The sequence below is a fragment of the Puma concolor genome, chromosome B1 (genome assembly GCF_028749965.1).
Source record: "Puma concolor isolate L17-30 chromosome B1, mPumCon1.1.hap2, whole genome shotgun sequence".
NCBI classification, from domain to species: Eukaryota; Metazoa; Chordata; class Mammalia; order Carnivora; family Felidae; genus Puma; species Puma concolor.
The window spans coordinates 19275529-19294928 of record NC_141670.1 but is presented as its reverse complement, the minus strand read 5'-3'; the positions used below and the strand labels follow the sequence as shown (position 1 = coordinate 19294928).

The 19400-nt window shown below is 36.0% G+C and overlaps 1 long non-coding RNA gene across 1 annotated transcript in view; it reads left to right on the top strand.

Moving 5' to 3' along the window:
- The window catches only part of LOC147581498 (uncharacterized), a 225684-nt gene that overhangs the window by 164771 nt on the left and 41513 nt on the right, over positions 1-19400 (top strand). Inside the window, exon 3 of the long non-coding RNA XR_015249683.1 lies at positions 9033-9600. This is a non-coding gene — a long non-coding RNA (uncharacterized LOC147581498). The remainder of the gene's footprint in view (positions 1-9032; positions 9601-19400) is intronic.

Here is a 19400-nt window from a genome sequence, read left to right as displayed (position 1 = left end):
AAGAAAAAAAAAAAAATTTTAAGACAAAAAAGGAATGAGGAAAAGAAAAACAATGAATAATCTGTTTAATCCATGTATTTTATGCAGCAGATATTATCTAAGTGCCTACTGTGTGTTAGGCACCAAAATAGATACTAGGATTTAGCAATAACCAAAAGACAAGCATTTATATTTTTACCAAGATTACCTCGGAGTCTCACTTTATCTGAATGATGTGTACCTGTTTGAACAATCTATTTTTACCCAGAAAAAAAAAGAAATCAATATACTTTTCACAAAAGGAAAATATGAATCAAAGCTTTAATATACTATGATTCTGTGGTCTTAATTAGGAAATTTTACTTAAACTCACATTTCTGAACATCTTGAGAGACATTAACTATGCCTTGTTCTGGAAAATCTCTACAGGAATGTTTATATAGCAAATAGTGTTGGAAGATCAAGGTAACAACTCTCCCCTGAGAAAAGGACAGGTTTGTTTACAGTCTTTAAAGGAGAGAATGCCTCCTTCCTAAGCAAAGAGCAAGAACTCCTTAATACCCTGTGATAAGAGAGTGGAGTTTAGTTTTTTGTTCTAATGCAATCTACTGCATATGCAGGTGTCACCTGGCCATCTTCATAACACCCTTTGGAACTGGAGTTAAGTGTTAAGGCTCTGGCACCTACTGTGAGTAATAAACTGCTCTGTCTCTGACCCAGGAGCCTCATGTTATTTGGCAGCATTCAGTAAACCAGAGCAGGTTAAATTGTTAGCTTACAAGCAGGGTAAACTCTAGACATGTCACAATTCTTGATAATAAGTATGTTTTTTCTATAGTTCATACTGAATTTTCATCTAGGTCACAAGTCCAGATATATCCAGAGATGATAAAACAATGATGTTAAGTTTTTGGAATTCATATCAAGAAAATTATATAACTGTACTGATAGACACAAGATAAGGCCTCAGTAAATGGAAAGTTATATAGTGTCCATAGAGAGAAAGAATCAACATTGTAAAGAAGTCTGCTATGCCCAAATTAGCCTTTTAATTAATTGCAGACTGATTAAAATTCTAATAAGCTATTTTATGGAATTCCTATCAGAAGTTGGTAGAATCAGGAAGGCAGGAGTACAATTTAGATGGGCAATGATACATCAATTTGTACATCCACTCTAGTTAATCTTACATGGAAAATGTTTTCATATGTGACATGTATTGCTTTTTCTAACTTTAAAAATAAACTAAATGTTTATTTATTTTAAGTTTATTCATTTTAAGAGAGAGAGAGAACGTGCAAGCAAGCGCGTGAGGAGGGGATGGGCAGAGGGAGAGAATCCCAAATAGGCTCTGCACTGTCAGCGCAGAGTCCGAAGTGGGGCCGGGTCCCACTGAACCGTGAGATCATGACATGAGCCGAAACCAAGAGTCCAATGCTTAACCAACTGAACCACCCAGGCACCCCCCAAAATAAACTAAATGTTTAGAAATGATTTAACACTATTGTAAATAGTAAAGATGATTTAAAATTTAGGTATTCTTTTGTATAAAATTAGAATCTGGGGTGAATTATTTTGAAAATGTTAGTGAAAATACTTAGGCTAAATTTTCTGTAACCATTCACTTTGATAGACAGAACATACATACAGGATTCATATTGAAATGATTGTAACTGGATAAAACATAAAAATGTTAAACTCCGTGGATAAATTACATCTTTTACAATGTCATTAGAAAAATATTCACTATAGGAAGTGACAAGAGAAAAGATGACAATTTATTCTGCCTCTTACAGAAAAAAGAAAAAAAGGAAATTGTGTGAAAAAGAGACAGAATGTGTGTCAAGCTCATCAGTGAACTTTTGGAAGCTTTGCTCTGCATTTATGAGAGTTTGTGACCTGATAAATTTGATCACTTTGAAAGTTAATCCAACAAAAAATAGTGATAAAAGCTTTCAAATACATTAGAATTCTTACTGAATGTTCTGTATTTGAAGACTTCAAAATTATAGGAGGGAAACAATCCATGTGCAAAAAAAAAGAATGTAGACACACATTCTTTATAAACATTAGCTCAAAGTAAATGATAGAACCAAATGTAATATGCAAAACTATAAAACTCCTAGAAGGTAATATCACAGAAAACATATGCAATCTTGATATGGTGATGACTTTTAGATACAACTCAAAAGGCATGATCCATGAAAAAAAATTTGATACTCTGGACTTCATTAAAGTTTAAAACTTCTGCTCTGCAACAGAAACTACCACAAAAATTAGAAGACAAGCCAATGAGCTGAGAAATATTTACAAGGCACATTTGGTAGAGGACTATTATCCAAAATGTGTAAAGAACTCTTAAAACTCAACAATAAGAAAACAAACAACCTGATTGAAAATGGGCCAAGGACCTTAGCAAACACCTCACCAAAGAAGATCTACAAATGGTGACAAGTATATGAAAAGATGCTCCACATCATATGTCATCAGGGAAATGCAAATTAAAACAATGAGACACCACTACACCCCTGTTAGAATATCCAATATTCATAATACTGACACCAAAAAATGCTGGGGAGGACGTGAAGCAACAGGAACTCTTATTCCTTGCTGGAGAGAATGCAAAATAGTACAGCCATTTTGAAAGACAGTTTGGCAGTTTCTTACAAAAGTAAGCATACTTTGACCATATGATTTCAGCAATCATTCTTCCTGGTATTTACACAAAGGAGTGGAAAGTTTGTTTCCATTAAACACCTACACACAGATGTTTATAACAGCTTTATTCATAATTTCTAAAACTTGGATCATCTGTGATGTCCTTCAGTAGGTAAATGGTTCAACCGTGCTACATTCAGACAATGGAATATTATTCAGGGCTGAAAATAAATGAGCTCTCAAGCCATGAAAAGACATGGTGGAAACTTAAATGCCTATTACTAAATGAGAGAAACCAATCTGAAAAAACTATATGCTGTATGATTCTTGAGATACTCTGGGATAGGTAAAACTATGAAGACAATAAAGGGATCAGTGGTTGGCGGAGGCTGAAGTGAAAGGACGAATAGGTAAAATGAAAATTTAGGACATCATGAATACGTACCATTATATGTTCATCCAAAGCTGTGCATATATAACATCAAGAGTGAACCCTAATGTAAATTATGGACTGTGGATGATCATGATGAAAGTTTATAAACTGCAAAAATGTACCCTCTTGTGGGGGAAGTTAGTAATGAGGAAACTACGCATGTGTCAGGCAGGACAGGCTGAATGGGAAATTTCTATACTCTCAATTTGCTGTGAAGCTAAAACTGCTTGGGAAAAAAAAATAAAAGTTCTCTTAAAAAATTTTAAGATACAACAAAGCTCTACTTTATTTTTTTTTAATATATGAAATTTATTGTCAAATTGGTTTCCATACAACACCCAGTGCTCATCCCAAAAGCTCTACTTTAAAAAAAAATTTAATGTTTATTTTAGAGAGAGAGAGAGAGAGAGCGCACAGGGGAGGAGCAGAGAGAAAGGGAAACACAGAATCTGGAGCAGGCTCCAGGCTCTGAGTTATCAGCACAGAGCCCAATGCGTGTCTCAAATTCACGAGCTGAACCGCAAGATCATAACCTGAGCAGAAATCGGGCACTTAACCGACTCAGCCAACGAGGTGATCCAATGAAACTACTTTTTAACCTTTCATTCCATTGTTATTTTCAGCCTTAGAAGTCTATAGTTACATATTTACGTTTCATAGACAATTCACTTCTTTTTAATTCACTTAAGATAATTTTTTCTCTTCATTTTGAGGAAAAAAATTATATATATATTCTTTAAAAAAGTATTTTGGTAAATTTCACTGAAAATATCAAGGTACAAATTTCTCTTTGATTTTGTATTTACCTTGAGATATTTTCTACTTCATAAACTTTCATTTGCCATTAAAAATATATATACATAAAAACCCCAAATTAGGTATTTAATTTGATTCAATATAGGTCAAGCATTTGATTTCAGTTCTAGATCAAAAGCTTGAGGAACATGATACAAACAAAGGCAGTCCTTTGTGGAGAGGCTGATTCTCGCCTCATCTCTGTTACAATTTGGACATCATTTTAAGTGCAGAGAAAACAGCCAGTGACTTCAGAAACCTACTTAAACCATAGCTACCTCAAAAATGAGATTTTCACCAGTTAATATGATAGGTTTGGAAGAAATCTTGAAATGGTCTGAATAATAACATGCAAATTCACTAGGATTACCTTTCTTCCATTGTAAAATGGAAGTAGAACATACCTATGGAATATCTCATCTCAAGTCTTCCTTTCTAGCTGCCTCCTAAGGTGAGGCCTTCTCTGATTATACTTTCTTTCATCCCATCCAAAGCCCAGTATCACCTGTCTTTGTTTTGCTTTATAACTCTGACTTAAGTTGTCCAAAATTGGTTATTTTCTTTTAATAATTTATCTTTCTCCTTTTTCTGAACTCTAGTTGACTTCAATCATGCTTAGTTTGTGAATAAAATAATTTAATCAAAACTTTCATTTAGAATATTATATCTTGATTCATCCTTAATCAGTTTGCAAATGAAATTATAAATTGCCCTTGGATTCTGTAGTAAATTGTCATGTTTCTATCTTCATTAGCCTATAATGTCTATTTCTCCTAAACCATAATGGTTATTTTGCATGTGAGAATGAATTATAAATCTGGTGGCACTTGGGATTTCCCCACTCTGTGGAATTTGGACTGTTTGTTTTAACCCCAACTGGTATTTCAGCATAAATCTAACCCAGGCAACTTGGCCAAATCATTAAGGCTGTTTACACCTAGTGAAAAGGAACAACAAACATGAAAACCTTAAATAACAATTTTTTCTCAGTCAACATTACTGACCGAATATATTTTCTGGATGTGCTATTAACTGGTTTAATTGCTTCCTTAGGTGTTTTGTACATAGAAAAAAATATATCTGATATAAGGAAGATTGAAACATTAAAAATTCTCTGAAAATGTATTTCCTAGATACAGGCATTTCACAAAAAGTGGCTGTACAGATCAAAGATAAAAGCTGTAGTGACTTATAGAGTTAACTCTTAGTTTGTAAATAAACCTCTGGCTATAGATATGTACTTAGAAGGAAATTTATTTGTGAGTATGTTTTGCTTCCCAAAGAGAAATTAGGATAAATAAGAAAAACAGTATTCAAAATCTTAATGTTATATGTGAATAATAGGAATAAACACAGGCCATAACAGAGTATAATAACAGAGTATAATAAACATTCTCCATCTGTACTCACCCTTGTTCTTAATGCAAGGTATGATGGTATAGAGCCATCATACCACCAGATATGATATCCATCAGGTGATTGATAAGTTTAATGTTCATGATCCATTGGGACCCACATAAATGCTCCATAGTACAAATGATCAAAGGTACCTACATCTTAATCATTAAGATTCATCAGGAAATTATTGTTGTTTATATACTGATTTTATTTTATTTAAATTTAATTTATTTTTATTTATGTTGATTATATTTAATGTCTCTGAGAATATTTTCATTTTGTTTTTTGGAAGAAATAAGAACAGAATCTGCTTCAATTAAAAAGGAAAAAAAATACATCTTGGACCTTGACACTGCAGATGACACACATCCCATAAGTTGGTCATGAGCCAAACACCAGTGAATTGTGACAAGCAATAAGATTAAATAGAATAGCAAACAAAAGGAAATACCAAAGTACCTCCAACGTGGTATTATCTTGTGATTCTTTCACTTCAGTTTCTTATGTCTGTATTTATGTGTCAAGATGTAAAATACAGCTCTTACGGTAGGTTCTGGTCAAAGAATTTGAAAGCCACTGCTTGAGACAGCAGAACGGCTGAGACTAAAATGACAGTGTAATCATAAAAGCATCTGTTGACGGGAGGCAGAGTTGACAAGCTTATGCTCTGGTGAGTGGCTGTTATCATCTATAAACATTCCTAAATTGGAAGTGCTTAAGCAGAAATATTTGGGCAATCCCAATGAGCCAGACCTCGATGTCTCAGATACATCGCAGTAGACTTCTCACTGCCCTCTAGGAATTTCGACTTCTCAGTTTAAGACACATAGCAACCTGGTTGGGGATTTGGGAAAACATGCGTATGGAATTCTTTTTCTGTCTTTTCTGTAACATAGTTTTCCCCTTTTTCCTTTCACTGACTCAGCAAGAAAATAGTAACTGCCTCACTTTGCTTTCCTTCTTCGTCCAGAGTTTAGGCCTCCATTAAACCACTTTCCCATCATTCCCTTTTTGAATTTTAGGCTCTACTTCTAGAGAGCATCCATCATCCAACAGTATGGTCTCAGAAAATACATATCGGAGAGGCTTGATGGAAATTTGCTATTTGTCCGCTTTCAACCTACTCATTCCTTACATCCAGTAGGATGACCTATTGCTTATTTAACTACAACTAGAGCCACATCCGGCTGTGGTCTTTCTACATACAACTGACAGCAGTTTGATCATTTTGCTTGTAATCAGTGGTATTTTTTACTAGTAAGAATGCGCCCAGTGGGATGTCTAAAGTGGGTCTTAGAGTGTATGACAGAGGACCTCGCTTCTTTTATTCTGAAGGCTGAGAGAGTTTGCTAAGTTTGGTCGAGGCACGGCTCTTGGGAAGGGAGGCAGTGAGACATTTCCTCAGCCCACTAGCTGCCTCCATAGGAGCTTCTTGGCAAAGGAAGTGACGACACAGTCTTTACGATCCCAAAGGTCCTACAGGTGGCTCCATCAGTGCCCCATGAAACTGCAATATTGCGTTCGTATCCCATTTTGATCCTTAAATAGGATAATAAATGGTGGGGAATAACTTGGTCTGGGTGCCTACCTAGTCTGTCCTGTTTTTGCACTCCCTTCCCCTTGCATTTTGTTCTCTTTGACAGCACTCATTTTCCTGGTGTGATTATCATAGGACCAATAGAGAATTTTAATTACATAGGTCATAATTTTTACTTTTAGCATGGCTTTTCAACCTTTTATAGCTGCATAGGTCATTCAGATCCCCAACACCTTAATTTCCTTTTTGCTTCTTGGGACCTACGGAGTCTGAAATTCAGTCTCCCAGTTTTGGGATACTGAAATTTCTCAGGATGGCATCTTACCATTGGGTCCCTTTACTGTTAAACATCCAGGGTTTTCTACTGTTCAAAACTATTAGTAGCTTATTAGATCTAAAGGTAGCTCTGAGTATTTCAAACCTTCCTTTGCATATCCTTTAATACACAAATAGATCTGGCTTTAAACTTTCTCTGTATATCTCCATTTTCTAAATAAGAAAGTATTGAGTATCACACCTACTTATTCTCAGAATTTTTTACCTTCATGCAAGGATTGAGGAAAAATCCACAGAGACTGCATACTGTGTCAGATTAAATTGAAAAATAATTTAATTAAAATACACCTGTTCTCTCCAGTCTGCCAGAATCTAATCATTTGAAATGGCATTCTTCCAGACAGGAGTGGCCACTGTCCCTATTTTAGAAATAAGACAAATCTAATATTTCACACATTTCTATCATGTTGGGAATCTAATAACTCCCCCTTTCACAACCACATCTAGTGGAATGTTGTAATAATCTTTTGAAAGTGAGGAAGAATTCAGAAGGAAAAAGAGCATCAAATGACTTCAGAATGCTTCTTGAGTTTCCAGGAAATATTCATACCATACACATACACACACACACACTCACACGACATATACCAATTAAAAAATAATATTAGACTTGAAGTATAATTTACTTTAAAATATGTTGTAAAAATTTTGGGACACCTGGGTGGCTCAGTTGGTTAAGTGTCCGACTTCAGCTCAGGTTATGATCTCACGGTCCATGAGTTTGAATCCTGCATCAGGCTCTGTGTTGACAGCTCACAGCCTGGAGCCTGCTTCAGATTCTGTGTTTTTCTCTCTCTGCCCCTCCCTGCCCCTTAAACTCTGTCTCTCTCTGTCTCTGAAAAATGAATAAACCTTAAAAATTTTTTTAAATAAAAAATAAAAATATGTTGTGAAAATTTAAAAATTGCTTTCCTTTTTATTTTAAACCCTAGGTAACCTCATTAGCTTCATAAAATTAATCCAGGCAATTATAAAGACAACAAATATTATTATGTTCAAAAATACCCATCTCTCTGTAGTTTCATAGACACCAATATTTGCCTCTCTATGTTATGTCTTCTGTGTGGATTTCCCGTCCCTCTTTTATCTGACTAATACTCAATATATTTCATCCCTTATCACCCCCAATACAGATCAATTCAGTGCAGCTCCTTTTTTCTACTTCTGCACCTCTTTACTATTGCTCTCTTAAACGTGCTATAAACATATTCCTATATTTATATATTTTTATTTGGCACTGTCTGAGATCATTAAATGTGAAGAATGTGTGCTTTGTGCAGAATAGATGCCCAGTAAATATTGGTTGAGTAGATGAATGATCATTATCATCACTAAATTTCTGTAAAATCGAGAGATTTACAGAGATTTCAGCTGAACTGTAAGATGAAGTTTCAATTGCTTCTTGTTTCAAAATGAATTCCAGTTTCTTTGCGTTCCAAGGGCCTGAACGTATCAATCCTATTTGACTTTTCAAATCGTGTGTGTGTATAATCACTCATCCCTATATTAATACAGTAAAACCTTAGATTGTGACTAACATGTTCTATGAGTGTTCCATAAGACAAGCAGACATTTCTAATAAATTTTAACTTGTTCAACGAACGATGTCTCTCAATATGAGTAGCACGTGGCCCGAATGTCACGTGATCATAACTGAGCCATGGTTCTTCTGTCTCTCTCTCACTGACTTGCTCTCTCTTCTGTGGGATTATGGATGATCATCTCCCATGCTCAGATGCTCGGCCTCAGGCCTTTATAGAAATCAGCGATTTTTCAAAACGTTGGAAGGTACCCACAACTGGCACTGGTGTATTTTTTGTCACTTCAAAGCACTTACAGACTGTCCTTTGCTTTTCCATACAAGAGTAAGCTTAGGAATGCTTTGCTTCCTTCTAGGTCAGGCTGCTTGCAGATATGGACCCTTTCCTCTGCTGCCTTATTGCCACTTACATTAAATACAGTATATGATAAGAGTTTATTAATACTGTAGTCAACATCCATGCAAGCATATACAAGGGCCCCCATGCAGAACAAGGTTAAAAAGAAAGGCTGTAAGAAGAAGGAGATGATTGGGGGCAGAAGTTAAGAAGGAAATCACTGAGAAGCATGAATGAGGTATGCAAGTGGCTGAAATTGCAAGATTTTGTAAGCAGTCTGTGTCGATCATTTGCATAATATTAAATAAGAAAGAAGAAATTAGGAGCCTAGATGCAATAAAAGGAGTCATGAGAATCTGAAAGCAATGGCCACGTGTTCTGAAAGATGTAGAAAAGTTGCTTCGGGTTTGGATAAGTGAGAAGCATCTAGCAGGTGATACTGTGACTGAGAACTTTGTCTGCAAGAAGGCAAAGGCCTTGTACACTGACCTCATAAGTAAACCTCCGGGTACATCTACAGTAAACGAAGAAGAAGGTTTCAAGGTGAACAGGGGTCTCCGTCACACCAGCCATGAAGGTTTTCAAAGGTAAGTGCAGATAAATTTATTTTTTTTTGTGTTCTCTATTTTCTTTATTATTTTGTATATTACAGCATTGTAATCATTTTTATATGAATATTTTGGGGGATGTGAAACAAATCATCTGAGTTTCCATTATTTCTTATGGGGAAATTCACTTTGATATACAAATGCTATGGATTACAAGCATGTTCCCAGAACGAATTGTGCTTGAAAACCAAGGTTTTACTGTATCTATAGAATACATACTTTTCATTTATGAATGAAGCCTCTTTACTCTAACTTCAGTAAGTTGATTGATAAGGTCCTTGTTGTTCCCCCAAACACATTGTTTGCATTCCAGCCTCCACAGTTCTGCTTTAGTATTCTCCTATTCTCTTTCTGGAAAGACCTATGTTTTTTTCCTCTATGTAAATGTTATCTATCTTATAAGTACAGCAGAACTTCCCCCTGCTGAGTGGACTATCTTGATGACTCACAACCTAATGAAATTTGTTATTTATCTTGTGTGTTGGCTTTAACTTTGAATTTTGACATATGAAAAGGCAAAAATTATGTGTTGTAGTTATTTTATACTCCTTACTGTCATCAGAGTGAGTATTTGCTGAAGACTCTGGGACATCTAACACTAGAATGAGCTAAAGAGGTCTCTGGGTTATTTGTATTTGGAGATGGTTCATTAAAGTATAAATAATTATTTTCCCCAAACAGTTTGGAATTTACCTCTGTAGAAGAAGAATAATGAGAAAAATGTTTCAGTGAAGACAATTCTGGTTTCAGGATTCTAACCAGAACCTTTAAAATAAAAGCACGTAAATGAACACATCTTAATGAGGAGGGAAATCAATGAGAAGAAAATGGTCATGTGGTTTTGTTTTTCTGATCAGGGAAGATAGCTTCATTTCTTTTCTGTTTTTCCATCTGTTCAGCAACTCTAAGGTTTAGCTCTCTTGTAACTAATTGCAATTGCTTAGTATTGATTGATGGTGATACAAACCAAGGGACTATATAGGGATTTAGTCTTGATTTGAAGCTTTTATATGTAATTTTTTTCCCAACTTTTCTCTGGAAAGTAGAATGTTCTGTGTGCCCTGATGTGCTGAAATTTCCTGGAGAATACCAGAGTCCTTGCATTTACAATGTATAAAGAGAGAATAAAGCAGAGGGGTGTTACAACACATTTTCCCCAAGAGGAAAATTATTATGTACAATAAACATGTAAAGAAAGACCCACTGACCTAGAATCCAGTTAGCTAGTTTGCAACTGCCTGTGTTTGAGAAGCTACTTCCTCTTTTAACTGTTACTAGGGGTCTAGTTGTATTAGAAGAAGCTAGGAGGACGACAATGGGACAAATATTTCATACAAAGTGAACATTACTAATATTTACTTCACTTTGTAGTAGGAAAACCTTAGACTCTGTGAATTTTCAGATATAAAATATGTATTTTATATCTTTGTCATTTCCTAATCTTTGTAGAGAATTGATCTTAATGACTATCAATTAAGGTTAGTTAATTAACCTTGAAGTGACTCTAAGTCATCAAACTCTCTGTTTCTTGTGGTTTTAGGAAGATTACAATGAACCCCTCTAAGGAAGCAGCACTATTCGCTCAATCTGATCTAGCGCTGAATGTCACCCATAGGATTAATTTTAGAATTAAGCAGTTACCCACATGTTGTGTTATGGAGCTTGGTCATTTCTCTGCACAATAATGATTGACCTGACACAAATATTGGATGCCTCAAAATTTCCAGAAGCTGGTAGGATGGGTCACAGATCAGCATCCAGGCTCTGGTATTAGCACGTGGGCTACACTTGCAATCTTAATTTTTTTTTTAACGTTTATTTATTTTTGAGACAGAGAGAGACAGAGCATGAATGGGCCGACGCGGGGCTCGAACCCACGGACCGCGAGATCGTGACCTGGCTGAAGTCGGACGCTTAACCGACTGCGCCACCCAGGCGCCCCTCCCTTCAGTCTTTATCTGCCATCCCTCTTGTACTGAAACCATCTCTGTTCTCTCATTGCCCTTTAAAATACTAGTTACACAATTTCTTTATTTTTTATAGAGCACTCTGCAGTTTATGAAGCTAATCCATATGTTCTTTCATTAAGGAAGACACTAACACTTGGGTGTGAATTAGTTTAAGACTTTATCCTCACTAGATACAGGATACAGATAGAGTAAGTCAAAATGATGAATATTTCATGATAGTAACAGTAGCTCATTTTTTAAAGCATTTAGTATTAATCATGTATAGTCATAAGTAGGTTATATGTATTGCTTCATTTGACCTTTAATCCTAAGGAGTAAGTATCACCATTATTCTTTACAGATGGGAAAAGCGAGGCAAAAAGATAGTAAGCGATTAAGACTGCAAGTGTAGGGGCGCCTCAGTCGGTTAAGCGTCCGACTTCGGCTCAGGTCGTGATCTCGCCGTCCGTGAGTTTGAGCCCCGCGTCAGGCTTTGTGCTGACAGCTCAGAACCTGGAGCCTGCTTCTGATTCTGTGTCTCCCTCTCTCTCTGACCCTCCCCCGTTCATGCTCTGTCTCTCTCTGTCCCAAAAATAAATAAACGTTGAAAAAAAAAAAATTAAAAAAAAAAAAAAAGACTGAAGGGAAATTCAGCCATTTCATACTTTCCCTGGTGCCTTCCTTATTCTGTATTACAGAATATACTGCAAATTCATCTCTATGTGGTTATTCAATAAAAGAATGCCATGAGAGATTACTCACTGCACATGTTGAATTGAAAAACCCAGGGACACCTGGGGGGCTCAGTTGGTTAAGCATTGGACTCTTTGTTTCTGCTCAGGTCATGATCTCACGGCTTCATGGGTTAGAACCCCACATCAGGCTCTGTGCTGGCATCACAGAGCCTGGTTGGGATTCTCTCTCTCCCTCTCTCTCTCTGCCCCTTTCCCTCTCATGCTGTCTCTGTCTCTCGCAAAATAAATAAATAAACTTCAAAAGAAAAAATCCAGGCCAGTGGGGCAGCCCTGTACCCGGGGGCAGGAGGGGGTGGGGGGGCACAGCCTGTGATAAGTATGCACACATCCGGCCAGTCGGTGTAGGGTGCCTAGGGGAATGTGCTGGTCTGTGCACCAAGGGAGCAGGATCACGGGAAGTTTTAACACTCTGGGAGTAGATGTTTGCCATGAACAGAGTAAATGTGAGATTGGCACTTGCATTTGATACGCTCCCCAACCCTACAAAATGGAGGCCAGGCCTGAGGTCCACAATCGCACTTGTAGGTGTCCTGCTTCACTGTAAACATCTCTAGGTAGCTTTAGAGCTACTTGCAGGGGGCAGAACCTGGGGTGGGGGAAGGTTTGAGGTGCTTGGATCTATTGTAATTTTAAGTCTTTTCTTCTTTAAGTTTATTTATTGAAAGAGAGAGAGAAAGAGAGAGAGAAAAGTGAGTGGAGGAGGGGCAGAGAACGAGAATCTCCAGCAGAGCCTAACACAGGGCTTGAACTCGTGAACGGTGAGATCATGACCTGAGCCCAAATCAAGAATCTGATGCGTAACTAACTGAGCCACACAGATGCCCGATCTATTGTAATTTTAAGTCTTAATATAAAAACTACATCATTTATATCTCTAGTGTGAAAAAAGCAATTACTTTCAATTTTTTACCCCTGAGCATTACTTTCTGCAGGACACTGAGCTCCTAAAAGACAGTAACCATGTCATAATCATTTCTTTTATTCCTGGTACCTTTTACACAATAAAAACTAAAAAAAGCCATGTGAAAACTGCTCATTGATTTTTTAGTACATAAATGAATGAAAGAAATCAGTAAACAATTGTCTTTTAAACAAGAAGATATTTAGACTTCGCAAATACTATGAATCCAGAGTAAGAGATGATTTTCCTATGAAGAACTATTCAAATATTTTTATAAATGATAAAACATTTAATATGATGCTGTTTTCTAGGGGGTTTCTTTTGTAATTCACCTATGAATGCTATATAGTAAATATTCTAAGCAAACATATTGTCAAACTGTATAATAAAATATATGTAATGAAATTATATTAATCTAAAATCCTCTCATGCCAAGAATGACCACTCTTATCCACAGTAATATATTTAGCTGTATTTTGAGTTCATTAGACAAATCATTTTCACTCTTTCGTATTTATGCACAGCAAACTGCATTGTGTAGAGAATATATGTATATGAATAACTAATCTCTCACTGAAATTGAGTTGTCTCAGGAGGAAAATTCACTATAAAGTTGGTTATCAGTGACGGGTGCCTGGGTGGCTCAGTCAGTTGAGCATCCAACTTGGGCTCAGGTCATGATCTCGTGATTCATGAGTTCAAGCCCTACATCGGTCTCTGTGCTGACAGCTCAGAGCCTGGAGCCTGCTTCGGATTCTGTGTCTCCCTCTCTCTCCACCCTTTGCTTGCTCATACTCTGTCTTGCTCTCTCTCTCAAAAAAAAAAAAAAAATTAAAGCAGTGACACCATACAAGTTGTATTATGATGTATTATTCATAAAAAAAAGTTGAAAGAGCTTCAACTTTTTGTCTTGTAGAAATGTTATTTAAGTTTATTTTGCTGTACCTATAAAGAGGCAAGTGTCTTGTTGATTATTTTATATGGTTTTCATTCTAAGAGCTGGTCAGAAAAGCTATTTATACTTTTGAATTGCGAATCATGTCAATCTTAGAACATATGGTCATCCTTAAAGTCTGTTTAGAATCTCTAAAATAGAAGTTGTTTGAAAATTTAAATTATTTGATTTATAATAAATTAATAATAAATTAATAATAAATTATTGATTTATATATCCACCCAAGACACTGTAAAGATTTGGTATTTGTTTTCCTAGTTTACCTTCGGCTCAAATAGTTCTTGAGTTTTTGAGGAAATTTCTTTTTCTTTTCCCATTACCTAAAGTCTTTCTGACAGTGGAGGACCAAACAAAAAAAAATTGCCCAGAGACCCAATCTGTATTTTACTATAGATTTTAATCATATTTAATTTCTTCCTTACTCTATCCTAGATATCTCTGAATTTAGTGTATGCATTCCCCAAGAATTAAATACCCCTCTTTCATGTGAGTCCAGCTTTTCTTTTTTCTTCCCCCTTATCTCTCCCTCTCCCCCTCTCTCCCTTTCTTTCTTCCTTTCTCTCCTCTTTTCCTTCCTTTCTTTCTTGTTTCCACACTGTCATGTGCATTTCATTAACGATTTTCAACACTCAAGCTAGGATCTACAGCTTAACAACTCAAAGACCTCCCACCCTAAAGCAACTACTTTCTCAGAAATAAAAGTTCTGTTAGTAACCATCTAAGGTGGTATTTTCAAGAATGCCAGATTATAAAAATGACCTAGGGATCTAGTTAATATACAGATAATCAGGACCATGGGGTGGGGGGAACTACTAATAAACTCCCTAGATGACCTTTTGATAGAAAACTAATCTCTCAATCAATGCAAATTTCTTCCCATTGCCATTCTGGTATGTGGTCATAATACCAGCCTCAGTAGAGTGATAAATACTTCTTTAAGAGAAAGCCTATTTCACTGTTCAATTTTTTCTAATTATAGAAAAAAAAATGTCTTCTTACATTGTTCCTAAACCTATTTCCTATTCTGCAGGTTACAGTTTTATCATGGGCACATACTGCTCTTATAAAAAAAAAAGATGAATTATAGAGAAAATCAAAAGTGCTCTAATACATATGATTTGACATGAGCAGGTTTTTGCCAGCAGGAAAGCAATGAAAATGGGATCAAGTCTTCCTAGCAAAGGAAATTAACCAACAGGAGCTTGACAATTGCAGGCTTATTTTAAGGGAGTAGTGATATGTTTTGAAGGTTATTAAGATGTAACCTCTTATTCATCTAGAAACTTGGATGTTTCTCCTTGAGAAAAATCTTTAGGAAAGTTACAAGTTGTTGTTACCTCTACAGATGAATTGGCAAAGAGTATCACTATTATCGCTTGATTTTAATCAGACAACTTGACTTAAATTCCAACTAAGACATCCTGAATTTGCCACTAATTCTCTTAAGTAGATGACCTAACTCTCTGTGAATTAGTTTTTCATGTGTGATATATAAGACCCTTCTGACTTGATTATAATAAGGATTAAAAGTGAACATGATAATAAACTAGTATTTAGTTCTGTAAAAACACTAAATGTTGAGAAATGTCCCTGAGCTAGCTAGTGACATTTTGTCTCTGGTGGAAATTCAATTGTCATTTAGTGAAAAGAAGAAAGAGCTCAACTGATAATTGGCATGCATGTATCTAAAATTACATGTTTTGGGGCGCCTGGGTGGTTCAGTCCGTTGAACGTCCGACTTCAGCTCAGGTCATGAACTCACGGCTCATGAGTTCAAGCCCCACATCAGGCTCTGTGCTGATAGCTCAGAGCCTGGAGCCTACTTCGAATTCTGTGTCTCCCTCTCTCTCTGCTCCTAACCCACTCGCATTCTGTCTCTGTCTCTCTCAAAAATAAATAAACATTAAAAAAAATAATAATTAAAACAAATAAAATTACATGTTTCTAGAATTCACACCTAGAGTTTTTGTAATATTATTTCACCATTAGAAGAATTCTCTTTTGGTCCTTACTAGGTTTCATATATTTATTGGGGTAGGAGAACAGAGATCAGGAAATCAGAGTGAGAAAAGACTGTATCTTTTAAGTTTTTGAGAGAGAGAGCAAGGAGAGAGGGAGAAAGAGAGAGGAAGGGAAGGAGAGAGAGAGAGAGAGAGAGAGAGAGAGAGAGAGAATCCCAAGCAGGCTCAGCACTGCAGTACAGAGCCCAACGCAGTGCACGAACCCACAAGATCAGGTCATGATCTCACGGTTTGTGAGTTTGAGCCCTACATTGGTTTCTGTACTGACAATGCAGAACCTGCTTGGGATTCTCTCTTTCCTTCTCTCTCTACCCCTCCTCTGTTCACTCTCTCTGTCTCTCTCTCTCAAAATAAATAAATAAATTTTAAAATAAATAAATAAAGCATTATCTTGAAATGAAAATGCGTATGCAAATAATTTTAAGGTTGAAACTAAATGCAGTTTTCAGTGGTTATTGACAATAGTCACTCATTTTAAGCTAAAGGATGTTTGAATGTTGTGTCTTTATCACGAATAAACAGTTGGTTAATGTCAGAACCAGTGTTACCTTTTTTCTGTGCTCCCATGTTTTTTCTTCCATTAAAAACTTAAACACTGAAGGATGGTCCTGAATATACACATAGATATGTTGTGTATAAAGAGGAAATCAAACACTTAATCTGCCTCCTAAAGACCAAAATCTGTTCAATACCATAAAAATACACTAAGTAGACAAAACAATGAAACAGTTGCCCAGAATGCATTCCCTTCAGTAGGACCTATTTAGGATGACTTCAGGGGCTTTATTAATTCATTCAGTTTCCTATATTGTCTTTTAAATACAAAAAAACTTTCATTCTCTCTATAGGTCCTTTGTCTTGCTTGGCCAGTATTAAGAAGTGATGTCTGACTTCTGTTTTAAGATATAGTCTTGGGGTCCCTGGGTGGCTCAGTTGGTTAAGCTTGATTTCGGCTCACATCATAATCTCATGGTTTGTGGGATCGAGCTCCGTGTCAGACTCTGTGCTGACAGTGTGCAGCCTGCTTGGGATTCTCCCTCTCCCTCTGTCTCTGCCCCCCCCCTCCGTATAGATGTGTACTCCCTCTTCCTCTCAAAATAAACATTAAAAAATTATAAAAAGTATTTAATGACTTCCCTATACATTCCAGTGAAGACTTATCTGTAGCAGAATGTCTACGTAAGTGTTCTAAAACAGATATGAATGAAGTACTTCTGTAAGAGAACAAAATCAGATTAATTTCAGCTATAAGTCACTGAAAAGATTTTGGAAGGGAGAGACCTATGAATGCATCAATAAATATCTGGGTAACTCAACAAAACCACACTCAACTGAGCATGTAAATGAAGACAGTTAATGAGTTCATAGGGATATGCATGCTTTGGAGATGGATTTCTGTAGTTAATTTCTGAATACGTATGAATAAAGTGACATTTTCCAAATCAACTAGCTTACTAGAGATTCATTTCACAGAAATTTTGTATGTTTCAAAACTATTTCAACTTTGTGGTTAGAATGTGTAAGGTGAATGGAATTTTTGGTAGGCAATTTTTGTGGAGGTGGAGGCAATTTTCTTGCTTATGAAATTAATAAATTTGTGTATTATTGTTTGGTTTGGCTTTCTTTTTTTTTCAGTTGTCCACAAATACATTTACAAACAAAAATATCAAATTTTACTGTATTATACATTGACCTGAATAAGCAACATGGCATATTGAACATTCAAGCAGTGATTTTATGATTTCATTCCTCATTATGTTAATTGAAGCCATTCTCCCACAAACTGGACTCTGTGTTCTGTGAGAATGATCTAGATTTAAAGATATTGGAAGATTTGTACTTGTAATTAACTTCATCATTCAAAATTTTCATCCCATGATATAGCCTAAGGGTGTCTTTATTCCCACCCACCTTTAGGTCATAATAAAAATTCAGCTACTATCCTATACAGAAGATTGGCAAAGATAAGATTTCATTATTATTTTCTTGTCACTAAACAGAAGCTTTTTCTTTCCGAAATGAACTCTGGTATTGCCAATCTATATTTGGGTAATTTTGTCAGTCCAGTATTTTACCTGTTATAGAAACTAAAAGGGATACTTCTCATTTGTATTTTAATAGGTCACCTTTTAAAGTGATCACATCATTTTTTTTCTTCTGAAGCATTCTCTGGTGATGTTTCACTGCTTATAACACTTAACATCTCTGTTTCTTTGTTCTTGCCTTCATGCTTCATATGGCTGGAGTGTGACAACCCTAGATCCGAAAGCTAATTTCTGCAAAAAGTACTTACTTTGTACGTTTGGTAATTTAAAGCTTAATTTCTTCATGAACATTTATTGAGCACTTATTATATGCAGTGTACTTTCAACGTCTCTTACCTCATTTTATTTTTCAACACACTTATCCACAAAATGATAGACACATTTCTTCTTAAATGTTTAAATGCTTACTGTTGCTTAAATGGCAGGTCATAAAGAATTAATAGAAGGTCTGAGATGAAAAGTATAATAAGTACAAAGACAACAGTTATTTTTGATGCTTCCTGTTTTGAAATTTCCTAGAGGCTGTCGCTGCATTCAGTAATTTTTTTCTTCTAGAAGGTCTCTCAGATTTACTTCATTCTCAGTTCTTTCTAGGAAGACCAAAGTCCAGACTTCTATCCCTTCATGTTTGGAATACTACACAGTTCTTTAACTAATTACCCTCCCCCGTGCCTTCCTTCTCTAATCCATCCTTCCACTGCAATCATCTTTCTGAAATGCCGCTATTGTTATGTCACTCTTCTGCTCCGAAAACTCCTCTGCTCTATTATTGCCTTCTAGATGAAAATGAAATTCTCCTACCTGGCGGGAAGTCACCCATAATTTTGTGCCATACTGCTAGTGAAGCTTTATTTCCTACTTTTTCTCTCATACTTTGCCTCTGTCACTCTGGTCAACTCACTTCCGTCCCAACACACTCTGCTTCCTAAAAAGTCCATGTTTTACAAGTATGATGACCTTTTTCAGCATGGCCCTTTACCCTTGCACCTGTCCAACCACTGACCCTCTGGAAAGCCAAAATTGAACTCCACTAACTCTAACAGTTCTAACACATCCTGATGTTCTTTAATTTTCTGAATTCCAATAACATTTATAATCAGAATCTCGTGGTTACTCAATTTGTCATTAAAAGGGTGCTAGAATCAATTCAGAT